General features: G+C 46.1%; 1 non-coding gene across 1 annotated transcript; it reads right to left on the reverse strand.

Moving 5' to 3' along the window:
* Positions 1-3,311: 3,311 nt before the first annotated feature.
* On the reverse strand, positions 3,312-3,384 carry TRNAV-CAC (transfer RNA valine (anticodon CAC)). The gene has a single exon. It is a non-coding gene; the product is annotated as a tRNA-Val (tRNA).
* Positions 3,385-6,415: the final 3,031 nt, after the last annotated feature.

Raw genomic sequence — 6,415 nt, forward strand, 5'->3', positions numbered from 1 at the left:
AAAGGACCCCTCTCAAGATGGGATCAGTAGCCTACCAGGGCAATGCCAGAGCCAGACTGACCCCAGAGATGGTGCGAGGGACCTGAGATGTATCCCTGTGAGTCCATGGGCTGTAAGGAGTTCAGTAAGTGTGTTGGTGCCTCTTTCACTGTCCTTGTCCTGGTACTCTCTGTCTTGACCAGATCACTTTTTCCAAACTTTCAGATAGTGTCCTGGAGCCACGGTGAGCAGAGTGGCTTGGTATACTGATGCAAGACCCAGACCAAGACTACAGCTATCAGCATTCACCACACTCCTCATGTGACAATAAGGGCTGGTGAAACCCAGACCCCAGCACCTTCTGGAGACAAGAAACCAAGGTCTACAAGTACTTGGGTCCAATGGCCAAAACCGGGCCGAGACCAGGAGGGAACCCGTTGAATATGTACTTTCCTTACCCACCCAGGATTCGAATGAGAGACCCAAAACCTGCATAGGGTCCCCAAACCTGCTAAAGGGAAACATTGGAGCAGCAGCTAGCAGGGAGTGGCACAGCAGTAGAGGAGGCCATGCAACACTCCTCAAAATCCTCCTGTTCACTGGCTTGTTCACTGGCTTACCCGACACAGGAGAGACCTAGGAGGGGAACAGAGAGCAAACGAAGCCAGAGACTGCATGGCAGGCTGAGCGAAAATCGAGGCTGAAAAGAGGATGAGGCAAAAAACCCTTATAAAGATTTCCAGGAATAATTCCAGGACACAAAGGGAGGAAATAGGAGGAATTTAGGGTAGATAAGGCTGAGATTGGCCCAGGAAGACAGCTGACCTGAGTATCTAATGTGAGTTTAGAGAATTTTCTAGACAGGAAGGGGAGAACTGTATAAACCCAGGCGAGTCAGTCTTTAACGAGAGATGTTCAGGCAAGGTTGTTGGAGGTGCAGGAGGACCAAGAGACAAGAGAGGAGTGTGTGGCTGGCAGAGGAGGGAGGAGATGGACGAGAGTAGTGGCATGGTTGGAGAGAATGAAGTGTTGAGAGAATGATATCAATTTTTTCTTTATGTCTGTGGGTGTGTGTGTATGTCAGCGAGAGTAAGAGAGAGTGAGAGATGGTGTAACACAAGAAGTGAAGAGGGGTAGAAACAGGAGGAGTAGGATCAGGGTTATGGATGAGAGTACAGGTAGGGGGAGAGAGAGTCAGAGTAAAATGAGGGAGGAGGAGGAGGGGAGGAAAGACATGTGGAAATAGAGAATGATTAATATCAGGCAGAAGTAAAAGAGTCTAGAGAAGGAGAGAGAAAGGAGTGAGACCCAGAGGCAGAGCACAGAGGAAGAGTGAAGGGAAGAGTGAGAATAAGAACTGGAAGATCATCAAGAGAAAGTTAGGTGCCAAAAAGACGATCTGGTTACCCCTGGTGACCTAGAAAGTCTACAAGGGAGCGAGAAAGATAAGGCTATGGCGACTGGGTACTGGGTACTGCAATGTAACCAAGATGACCTTGCAATTGATTTTTGTCTTGTTCTTCTGGCTTGGACAGCAGGGTGGCGTGAGCTCCCGGTGAAAAGATCCAGTGAGGAAAATGGTCCGATATCAGGAATTGTATAAGGGAGTCATAGCGGAGGTGCCTGATGCCTGATAGGTATGATGTGTGTATGACCATCATGTATCTAATACCCTCACTGCACCTTTCAAGATGGGAGCCCTGAATTTGATTAGCCCCATGGTCTCCCCCAGGGATTTTATGTGTTCAGTAGACCTAGAGGGTGTATTTACTTCACCATTTCATTGTGATTGCCCAGAAATGGCCAATACCCTCCTGGAATAATCACAACACCTAGACTTCATTAGGATTGATTTCAGCACTAAGGTGGATCCTGCCTACCTTTTCTGGCCAGGGCCAGGGCCACAAAACGTCAACAGAGACTCTAAGCATCTGTCTCAAAATGCAGGGGGATATATTGGCATGTGTATGTGTTGTCTTTTGGACAAGGGCCCTCTGAAGACCCCAGGTGAATTACCTCCTCAATCACTCCAATGATGGCTCTAGAAGGACAAACTCTCACCCACCCAGTTTATCATTGGATCTCCAGACCATAGTGGGTCTGACTACAGATGCCAGTAGCCAAAGATTGGGAGCACACATCAGTGATTGTAGGGGCCCAGCCTGGAGGAGGGAATCTTTGGGCCCCCATTCTCCTGCTCATTTCAACAATATAGACCTATCCCCGACAGTTCCCTTTCTTTTGTACTTCGCTCTCTTGGGGTTCCATCCTCATCTGATGACATGGCCACTTCAATTTGTAGGCAAGTGCTCCTGGACAATTCTAAAGAAGTTGCCTCTGTTGTTTGTTGCACCAGGACAGCAGCTACTCTAAAATGTTATGCCAAACACTAGAGAGCCTTGTGCTCCTAGAGTACACTACACAAGAGGGCCATCATCTCTTGACTGCACCTCATGATAACGAAATCTCTCTAGGGCGGATTTGAACTGGGTCTGGGTGTGCTTTTACTCCAAAGCCAATTGGTCTTCATTAGGTCCTTATGTACCATTTTGGATATAATAAATGGGCATGAGAGAGGAAGGGAAATATGCTTTTTAACTTCTGAAGTGTTTCCATATCATTTGACCTGCTATGGTAGTGACCTGCCCCACCTGTGACCACCCCTGATGCTTATTTTGAATGTGTCATCGAGATTTCTTCGAAATGTACACACCTTTCTTTCTTCTGGCCCTCACTTTGGCTGAGAGGATTGGTGAACAGGGATCCCTCCTTTGTTCCACCTCTGTTCTATGCTTTCTTCCTGATCATTTGGTTTTTGCCCTCTCAAGCTTCCGTCTAAAGTTGGTTTCCTCCTTCCACTTAAATGAGACATTGTGCTTCCCACAAAGATCTGCCGATAGTGTTATATCATGTCATGTTAAAAAATGTATAGAGCACGTTGGTCGCCCAAGGGCATCATGTTGCTAGAAGAGAAAGCACCACAGAGAAGACAGACAGAAATGTTACTCAAAACAAAAACGTTTTGACCTGCCGATGAAACATGAGATGATTGTCAATAGCACGAATGGAGAGAGGTATTTATTTATGTATTTATTTATTCACATTTGTTTAGCGCACAGGCAGCCCAAAGGGCATCGTGGCACTTGTTACGGATATGAAAATGACTTGTTGTACATACATTGAAGTCATTACTTAGTTGCAAGAGAAGAGTACAGATATGAAAATGACTTGTCGTACATACATTGAAGTCATTACTTAGTTGCAAGAGAAGAGTAGTAGCTACAGGAGAGGAAGAGAGGAGAGGAGAGAATAAACAACATGAAGGAAATGAGTGTTTTCGCCCGGGATCGAACCGGGGACCTTTCGCGTGTGAGGCGAACGTGATAACCACTACACTACGAAAACCTACTAAGGTAACTTGTTCCATAACGAGTTGGCCACCACCGAGAAAGCGCGACCACCAGTCCTGGAACAACAAAACCACGGAACATGGATGGACAGAGTGCTGGCGGAGCAGAGCATCATTGAAGGAACATATGGTGAAATTTTGTCCTGAAGATATTCCGCTCCTCTGCCATAAAAAGGCTGATGGACATAGCATAAGGTCTTAAATGGAACTCAATGACAGAGAGCAAATGCAGGGTTCGTAGGACAGAAGAAATATGTTGATGGTAGGATAAACCAGAGCACACTCTTTCCACCGAATTCTGATGGCGTGATCGATGGTGTTGAATGCTGCTGACAGATCTAAAAGAATCAGAACATCAACCATACCATCATCAGCCAATCTAGTAAGATCGTTAACAACCGACACAAGCACCGACTCAGTCCGCGACCAGGACGAAACCCGGGACTGTTCAAGAAAAGAAGAAAGCACAGGGGTGATCAAAGTTTCCAAATGTTTCATAGCAAATGGGAGAAGTGATATATGGCGATAGTTACAGAAGTAGAATTCTTAAGACGAGGGACGACAAACATGTGTTCAAGAGAGGAAGGAATACAGTATGAGGAAAATTAAAGGTTAGCTGCAGAAGAAAGCAGGGGAGCAACCTGAAAAATGGATTTTGAAACAGAGATAGGGATCGGATGAAGCGGGGAAGCTGATTTAAGATGGTTAATAACCTGCAGGATTTCAGAAGAAATTAATATACTGGAGAAGAAAGAGTACAGGACAGAGGCACCGGGACAGGTCAAGGCGAAAATATGCAATCTTTTAAACAACAAAAAGACAAAACAGAGAGTCGCAGCATAGCTGTGTTGGCAGGCAGGAGCTAGGCCGAGGAGAGGGGGAGGAAAGTGATTGAACAATTTGAAAAAGCTCTTCAGATTGATTCAGAGCCATCTGAATTTGGTTCGTAAAGTAGACTTTAGAGGGGCAAAGTGATTGGCAGTCATAAGAAAGATTTGGCAAGACAATTAAAATGAAAACCAGAATCAGTACAGTGAATTTGAGGAAGAGATTCTATAAAAGTCAGTACTTCCTCGGCCACAGCATTGTGCCACTGCCGGCCCATTTCATGGTGACGAGCTGGAAAAGGAGCACCGGTGAGAAGAGAAATAACAAATGGGATGATGAAATGATCCGTCCACAATACTGCGATGGCAGAAAAAACCTTGACCAAAGAAGTAGCAGAAAAAATGAGACCAAGCATTTTGCCATAAATATGAGTAGGGACAGATATATGCTGGAAAAGGTCGATGTGCGACATAGCAGAAAAGAAAGAGGCAATTTGAACAGAGGATATATGAGTAGAGTGAAGTTTAAAACCGCCAGCTATAATCAAGTTGGGAGCAGCGTAGTTTAAGACCGGCGGCTAACTCAAGAAATATCAAAGCAAAGGAAGAGGCAAGTCGGGTGGCCAATAAACAAGAAGAAGATGACATGTCACAGATCCTAACAAGCATGGCCTCCATAGATATGCTATGGAGAAGAGGTACCAATGACCACTTATAAAGGGAAAGGAAGGAATATCAGTACCTGCCCCCTCTCCCCCACAACTGATCTAAAGCTCTATCCAAGTGGATGATGTTATAGTCAGGGGGCACTGCCTGAACAAGAGCCAGGCCTGATGTTTCTTTAAGCCAGGTTTCAGTAATGAAGCACACATAGGGGGAGAAGTCCTGAAGCAGATCGAAGCAGTGTGGAGCATGGGCCACCAGTGATTGTGCATTAAAGAGAAAGCACTACAGTTGGTTTAGAGATGGCACATCACCAGTTCTAATGGTAGAAACCAAGGAAGCATTGCATCCTTGATGCAGTATGGATTCAGAAGCTGCCTACTTCTGGAGGCAAGTGCGGTCATATGAGATGCAGGAGCAGCATTCCGACCTGCAAACTGGCCCACGGACCCGACAATGCCCGGACGGGCACAGACGGGCTTGCCTTCAGTGCGCCTTCAGCGTGTATCAGGTACACCTGCTGCTCCAGTCGGCTGCCCGGTCGTAGCTTCCGGCTCATAAATGCCAGTCGCAAGAGTGATGTATCACATCATGTGCAAACAGTTTGAAAGCAACTGTAGAGATACCGCGGTCAAGCCGTGTTCATAATGTAAAACAATTTAGCCTAAGCAAACACAAGTACACACAACATAAAAGAGCAATGAGAGGATATTTGGGGGAGGGATAAACACAGCCAATAATAAATGAACAGTATAATAACAGAAGCAATTAGTAATAAGCAGGCTCAAAGAATCACTGTGCTTACTTTCTTTCCAGTGGTCCATAGAAGGGGAATCGCTCGACCCAATGGATATCAGCAGGGCAGTCAAGGCATATTCTGAATGGACCGGAGGCTCCACATTCAGTGACACCCTCCTGGGGAGCTTTGGTGGTGGTCATGCATAGTCAAACCCCTCCTCTCAAACTCATTGGATCTAGCTCAAAATCTCCTGTGTTTATGAACTGACCAGAATTCTCTTTTCACGGCAGATACACGGTAGATCCACCAGTCTGGCTTTCCAGTGGGTATCAATGTCAAATATTTTCCACTTGGGGTTCCCAGACAACTTTATCAACCACTACCAGCTGTGCCCGTAAAGTGTTCCGTCATTCATTGGTACAGTTGTTCTTAATGGTTCTATGTGAAATTTCCTAATATTGATGGTTTCACAAAAACACACACACACACACACACACACACACACACCTTCTTACTCACCAGTAATCCTCACTCCACATAGTTGTGATCTTTCTTGCTCCAGACTTGCTTCCCTACCCTTCCATCCTGGAAGAGTTGAGACTGTCATGATGCCTACCTCCAAGGAGCCAGACAGGGCCCGGCACCCTCAGAGGCAGGCAACATGTATACTAGGGAAGTCCCAGCCACCCCAGATAGGGGCTATTTGGACTCAGTCCTGGCGCCGTTGGCGTCAGGCTCATAAGGGATAACAGTCCTGGCACCATCGGCGCCAAGCTCATACAAGATATGGAAGGAAAT

Source organism: Ambystoma mexicanum, chromosome 1p (assembly GCF_040938575.1).
Source record: "Ambystoma mexicanum isolate Mex_15411 chromosome 1p, UKY_AmexF1_1, whole genome shotgun sequence".
Lineage (NCBI taxonomy): Eukaryota > Metazoa > Chordata > Amphibia > Caudata > Ambystomatidae > Ambystoma > Ambystoma mexicanum.